At 43.4% G+C, this 7174-nt stretch overlaps 1 long non-coding RNA gene across 1 annotated transcript; it reads left to right on the forward strand.

Moving 5' to 3' along the window:
- Positions 1 to 4389: 4389 nt before the first annotated feature.
- On the forward strand, positions 4390 to 6196 carry LOC121719956. The gene is made up of 3 exons (XR_006034415.1): positions 4390 to 4508; positions 5691 to 5835; positions 6109 to 6196. It is a non-coding gene; the product is annotated as an uncharacterized LOC121719956 (long non-coding RNA).
- Positions 6197 to 7174: the final 978 nt, after the last annotated feature.

Genomic DNA, 7174 nt, shown 5'->3' on the forward strand with positions numbered 1-7174 from the left:
CCAGTCTAATGCTCCTGGATGGTGTGTTCTCTCTCTCTTTCCCTCTCCCTCTCTCTCTCTCTCTCTTTCCCTCTCCCTCTCTCTCTCTCTCTCTCTCTCTCCTCTCTCTCTCTCTCTCTCTCTCTCTCTCTCTCTCTCTCTCTCTCTCTCTCTCTCTCTCTCTCTGTCTGTCTGGAGAGGCAGGCGGAAGCAAAGCGAAGCTTCAGGGCGGCGACAGTGGAGAGAATAGTTTGCTTCTTGGGTTACCCTAATGAAATATTGATGGGAGATGAGGGGCAGGGGTGGGGTATAATTGCAGCTTCCTGTTGCAGTGGGACATCTCTGTCACTTTGGGTCCCTGGCAGCCAGTTTGTGGCCTAATTTAATCCGACTCTGAATGAGTCAATATCACAGGGAAAATGTGAATTTACCACGCGCAGCAAACCAAATACCCACCGACAGGAAATCATTTCTTTGAATCACAGTCTCATTAATATTTAATAACGCCTGTCAGATTCAGCTAATGTGTCCTTTTTAATGTGTAGGCGCGGTGTGTTCCTTCCTAGGGCTCCAGACTCAGCTGAATCAGGACTATTTCCCTATGAAGTCTCACTCGAATGGCAGTTTTAATATGTTGTTTAAACAGTGGGGAATAGATAATATATTTGCACAGCTGCAAATTACCACAAATAATTGGTGAAATAGTAGATAACAGACAGACATCTCACTTCATAATTTTAACAGATATATGAACTCTCTCCCCTCTCTGTCCCTCTCTCTCTCTCTCTCTCTCTCTCTCTCACATACACATACAGAATGAGAAAGGGAGGGGGTGTTTCATATATAATAAATACATACACACCCGACTTCAGTTTTTTTAAAGCGTATGATGCCTACCTGCCATGGTAGACTCCCATTGCGTTCCCATCAGCCTCCTCCATCACCATGGCACCCACTCCACTGCTGCCCCTCACAGCTCTTATCAGACCCCCACAGATCAGCCTCATCACCATGACAATCACCATGACAACATGCTTAATTACACATTATGGACCCCTCATCCCCCCCACCTCAATGCAGGTCCCGTGGGAGCCTGACGGGGGCGCTATAGAGATTTTGTTTGGAGGGGAGGGGAGGGGGGGTCTTGAGAGGCAGGGGGTGATTCACAAAGCCTTTTCTTCCATGTGGAAAGTCAGACAAGCTGGAGGAGATCCATTGCAGAGATAAAGAGCATCATGTCAACGCTGCTCTCACAGTTGCTTACACTGATTTATTAAAGCCGTTGATTATTTATGCGGGCCTGAACGCTAATTCGAGTTTACAATGATAAGAGCTGCTCAGACGTAGTAGGTGGCCTCTGATGCCTGAGGGTATGTGCGTATGTGTATGTGTGTGTGTGTGTGTATGTGTGTGTATTTATATGTGTTTATGCTTGTGCATACAGGCAATGTACATATGTTTGGTTTTTATGTCTCTCTCTCTCTTTCTCTCTCTCTTTCACACACACACACACACACACACACACACACACACACACACACACACACACACACACTCTTCTTCTCACTAAAATTATTTGAGACAATGTGTGTGTTTGTGTGTGTGTATATACAATGTAAATAGAAAGAGTTCTTCATCACAAAACACCTCTTCCCTGTCACAGCATTAGTTAAACAGAAAATGACTGTCTACTCTACGAAAACACAATTATATGCAACCATTTAATTTCACTCACAGTAACTCTCCACACTGCACATACAGGAAGTGTATATTGTATTAGCATATTTCTGGAACGAGGTGTCCAGGCTTTGGCGTTCTTTGAACATCTGTATGATGAGAACCTAGCACTGTCTAGCTCACTGCTAATTACCACATTAAGACGTCTCCGCAAGTCTACCGTCTAGACCACCCTGGAACAGTGCATTATGCTCCACTGCAGAGCCCATCACTTTATTGTAATGAATGCCAACCATCTTGAAAGGCCTGGGCAGTAGTTAGTCAGAGTACACTGTTTGGACCTGTCAGAGTGTATTTGTTAGGGAATTGACTAAATTCTTTAATGCTGCTTTTTTTGTGAATGCAGTTTCTTTTTTTCCCCATTGCTTTTATCCCTAGCTCTCTCTCTCTTTCTTTCTATCTCTCACTCTCTCTCAGTCTACTTTCTCTTCAGAAATGAAAGCTATGGTTCTGAATTGCTTCTCTAACTAACTTTGACAACCTGCAAATTTATGCTGTCGTATAAACATCCTCAAACAGAGCAGACAGGCTGCATGGCAACAGTCTGATGTTGTGATGCTTTCTAAGTTCTCACTGCATAGCTATATCAGGGTGTAGGGGAAAATATTGTAGAGAAATATTAAAAAATACAGTAGCACATCAAAATTCAGGTTAATCTATTGATCTGCTGGTTACTGAGGATGGCAATATTAATGCTAAGTTGCTCTTCATATCAAAGTAAATGGTTTGTCAAAACTGTCACAGCCGTGAGATGTTGGTGTAATAAGTATTGGTTTCCTGGGAAAGAAATGTCTTTTATGTATTTGAAACAGTAAACCTAACGAAGTCCAAAACATATTCATTTTTTCTTAAGTTATTTTGAGAAAGTTCCGACAATAAATATTTTCCTTGTTTTGTTTGATGGCCATCTCTCTTCTGCACACACACACACACACACACACACACACACACACACATGCACGAAAATAAAATGACAGAAATGTTCATCCAGGCGGGAAAAAATGAGAAAAAAAATCTTATCAACAACAAATAAACACTGTCTTACCCCCTGCTATCTAACCATAAACACGGTAGTCGCAGCTAATCTTGTAAAGGCAACCTTTAAAACGCAGCTCTCGGGCTCGGATGGAGGGAGAGAGGAAGAGGAGGAGAAGAGAGTGGAGGAGAGAGAGAAGAGAAGAGAGGAGAGAGAGAAGAGAGTGGAGGAGAGAGAGAAGAGAGTGGAGGAGAGAGAGAAGAGAAGAGAGTGGAGGAGAGAGAGAAGAGAGTGGAGGAGAGAGAGAAGAGAAGAGAAGAGAGGAGATGGGCAGCAGAAGCTTCCCATCGCTGCCTCAGTCCCCACCCCAGTGTAAGGTTAGAAGAGTATCGTAATCCTCTCTCTGAGCTAGTGTGCGCGAGATGATGACTAAATTTCTAGTGTCTTATCAGTGTCTGGCAGGCTGGAGGGGGTGGAGGTTGGGGTGGTGGGTGGGGTGGGGGGGGGTTCTAAGGACGCAGCGCATGAAAAGTGCGGATGAGATGATCAGATTAGTTGCTATTGGATTTTGTTGGTGTTTTTTTTTTTTCAATCTGAGAGGCGCAGGCGTCGTTCAAAATGGCCCCATAGAAATGCAAAGCTTCCACCGATCCCATTCACCCTGCTCACGCCAGGCCTTTAATTAGGAGAGAGAGGCACTGAAGGCACCGTGTGTGTGTGTGTGTGTGTGTGTGTGTGTGTGTGTGTGTGTGTGTGTGTGTGCGTGTGTGTATGTGACTACTGTATGTTTGTAACAAGAGTGTTTAGGTCTTGTATTCAACAGTACAGCTGGCTGTTAGGCATCCTGAAAATAAGTGAGTACAGTATGACTTGAAAAAGATGTGTGTGACCAGCTGTGTAGATTACCAGCAGGAATGTATTTGAACAGTAAACCAATGTGACTATTAGGTGTGTGAGTGTGTGTGTGTGTTACGACAGCATGCATGGGTTTTGAACAGAGATATGTGTTCTCAGTAGCCTACACTCCAGAGCAGATATATGGGCCCAGTTTAAATTGTTGTGAGGGGAGATGTAGGCTATGTTGCTTTTGGCGCCAAAAGATGATTCTTTTATACCTCTTTTCACTCACTTTTACCAAGGGTGCCAATATAAAGAGCATTGTAAATTGCGATTTACAAAGAACCAGTCAATATTTGTGAGACCAGTAAATTAGATGTCTGGCTAGACATATGTAGGTCAGATGTTGAAGTATATTGATAAACCGGTCTAGGTGACCAGTCAATCTATGTGTGACCAATAGATATATGCATGAACATCTAGCGAGGAGAAATTTGGATTTAACTGCTACGTAGGGTCAGTATGTGATCTGTCTGTGTGTGTGTGTGTGTGTGTGTGTGATGAATAACTGTGTTCGGAGAGGATGATCAGTGCTCCCTGGAGCGCTACTCCATCGATAGGACTCTATCATTGGTCAGAGCTTTGGGAGCTGACATTGACCAGTGTGTGTGTGTGTGTGTGTGTGAGAGAGAGAGAGAGAGAGAGAGAGGGAGAGAGAGAGTCTCTACATGAGTGAGTGTATGTGTGAGTTTAGTCTGTGCTTGTGTGTGTGTGTGCTTGTGTGTGTGTGTGTGTGTGTGTGTGTGTGTGTGCTTGTGTGTGTGTGTGTGTGCTTGTGTGTGTGTGTGTGTGTGTGTGTGTGTGTGTGTGTGTGTGTGTGTGTGGTACAGTGCTGAAATCCACTGGGTCCTCTTCACCTTCAGCAGTTCTACAGGGAGTGGACCATGTGGCCAGGCTGATAACAGAGCCCTTGAGAAAGGTTATTTCTGTCACCTTTAAAAGAGCTAGGATTTCCATTGGAACACTGACATCAACCTATGAAATGATTAGTAATGCCTTATTAGAATATCATCATTACTTGTAACACTCACATGTTAAAATTATTCTATATTTTTATATGGTTCATACCATGAATATATGACAAAAGAATAGAGCAGATATTCCATACACATTTAGTCAGGAAAGAAATCCAGTTATTATTCAAATTCCCACTGTAAACTCAAATTATTAATAGTCACAGGGGACAGAAATCAGAAATAGTAAGTGTTAAGCATGTGTGTTTTTTTTTACGCAGTAACAGTAGTCAGTATTTAAAGGTGTACTATGAGTTCCTGCATGATTTCAGTGCGATTTCATCGTAGGCATCTCTGCTTGATCCGCTAGCTGCCTGCCCCCTGAATACACTGTGAAAAAGCCCGCTCTCGAGAGACAACACAGGGGCCGTAATTCGTCAAACAAACACTAGGGGCACTAGGGACACACAACTGACAAGATGGTTGGGGGGTTAGTGGAGGGTTAGTGCTCCACGAGGTTGCAGCCCTATACGAGGCGAAACAAGAAATTATGTGAGCCATAGCCTTTTTTCCGTGTAATAGTTTGTAGTTACTTCCTAGCTTCTTCTAGGTCTATAGGTCCTAGCTAGCTAGCACTTTCGATCGCAGGAAGGATAAATTCTACAAGAAGTGTTTTTTTTTTGTATAACTAATATAAGAATTTTCGGTTACACTTTACTTGACAGTATCGACATAAGAGTGACATGACACTGTCATGAATGTGTCATAAACAAGTCATAAACGTTTATGACATAACGCTTGTGTTATTAAGTGACATTCGGTTTTTGTCATAACAAATTAGGATTAGGTTTAGGGTTAGAGTTAGAGTTAGGGTTAGGGTTAGGGTTAGAATATAAATTTACTCACTGAACGAACGGTTGGAGTCAGCTCAGCCATCTTAGTGACATTAGCATAGCACAAATCCACTTTCCATTTCATTACAGTTATGGAAATATGGGGGGAATGGGCGAGCTTCCTCTGTTTTGTTTGGTATTTTCTTGGAACGTCAACAGAAGTGACGTCATGCAGGAACTCATAGTGCACCTTTAAGTAATTATTTGTTTACATAAACACATTCACTTATATTTGCAGTACTTGTTCATTCCCAGTCTGTCAGAGGTAGGAAATCTTAAAGGCAGACATGGTCATGTGCTACAGTATTGGCCTCATGGCTCACTTTCACGCTATGGTGGCCCCGTCCTGGCCTGCTCAGCTGTGGAGAAGCCTGGGATCAGCATTAGCCATGTCAATAAGGTAATGGCTTGAATCAATGACAGCGATTCAGGGGAGATCTTAATTAAAGAAACAACTGCTGATACAAATGATGTTTCCAATGTATTGATACCGCTGGGACAGGCTGGCTAAGGGGAACTGAACTATGATCAATGCACTTAACATATGCATTCCTTTTCATCATCTGAGGAATCACTTATGCATCTCTCTCTCTCTCTCTCTCTCTCTCTCTCTCTCTCTCTCTTAATCTCAATCTCTCTCTCTCTCTCTATCTGTCTCTGGCTATGCTTACAGACACCACTTAAGCCGGTAAGCAATCAGCTTCCTGCAGCCAGCAAGGTGAACTGAAGGTCTACAGGGTTATGCTTTTACTTAGAACATCAGCTTCCGATGGCAGTCTGGTACAACGAGGGGGGGGGGGAGGGTTGGGCAAGAAGAGAGAGACATCAAACATTGAAAGACATCAAAGACTCCATTAAAAGCAACAACAGGAATCCCCCATCAAGAGTATGAAAATCAATGGCGCCTCTCCTGTCCGTGGCCTGCACCAAACGCAGGCTTTCAATTACGGCATGCTAATCCAGCGCGAAGGGCGCATGTCGCTCCCCACCCCGGTCACCACTCCAGCTAACTGCGCTCCTTTATCGAGGGGACTGAGTTTATCTCCCTCCTCCGAGGCTGCTGTCTCTGTTTCTCAAGTCATCACGCTTTGGTTTCGACGACACACACACACACACACACACACACACACACATAATAAAAAAAGAGAAACGCTCACAAAAAAAGAGAGCTTGTCAAACTTTAACAAATTATCAGCGGTGTGATTGAAAAAAGAGAGTTGAGAAAAGGAGGGAAAAAAGTGAGCGCTGCTACTTACTACCTAGAGCACAGTATTCCCACATGGCACACTGCGGCAGCCCCCCCGAGGCGTCCATGGCTCCAGAGAGCGCTAAAACAATAATTATGAAAGGAAAGCTGAATGGATGGACCCCATTAAAAGCAACCGGAAGCCTCCAGAGGCTGTGAAGCACAAACAGCCAAAGTCAATACCGCGATTCCCTGGGTAGCTCCAACCAGGGCACGGTTTAAGAACACATCAATCTAAGATGTCAGTTACCAGGTAATGAAGCAACGGCAGATCAATATTCAACATTCCTGTTTTTTTCCACAATTTTTTCCCCTTTAAAATAAAAGTCACAATGTTTCTGTTCCACAAACATACTCTGCTCCAGACGGTAGTTAACACTTTGTGTTAATGTGGATGATTTTCATTTTTGCCCTTTCCTATCTTTTTTTTTTTTTTTTTTGCTACTTGCAGCAGTTTGACCATGCACACAGACAAGAAAGGGCTAGTGCAGAG

The sequence above is a fragment of the Alosa sapidissima genome, chromosome 10, assembly GCF_018492685.1.
Source record: "Alosa sapidissima isolate fAloSap1 chromosome 10, fAloSap1.pri, whole genome shotgun sequence".
NCBI lineage: Eukaryota > Metazoa > Chordata > Actinopteri > Clupeiformes > Clupeidae > Alosa > Alosa sapidissima.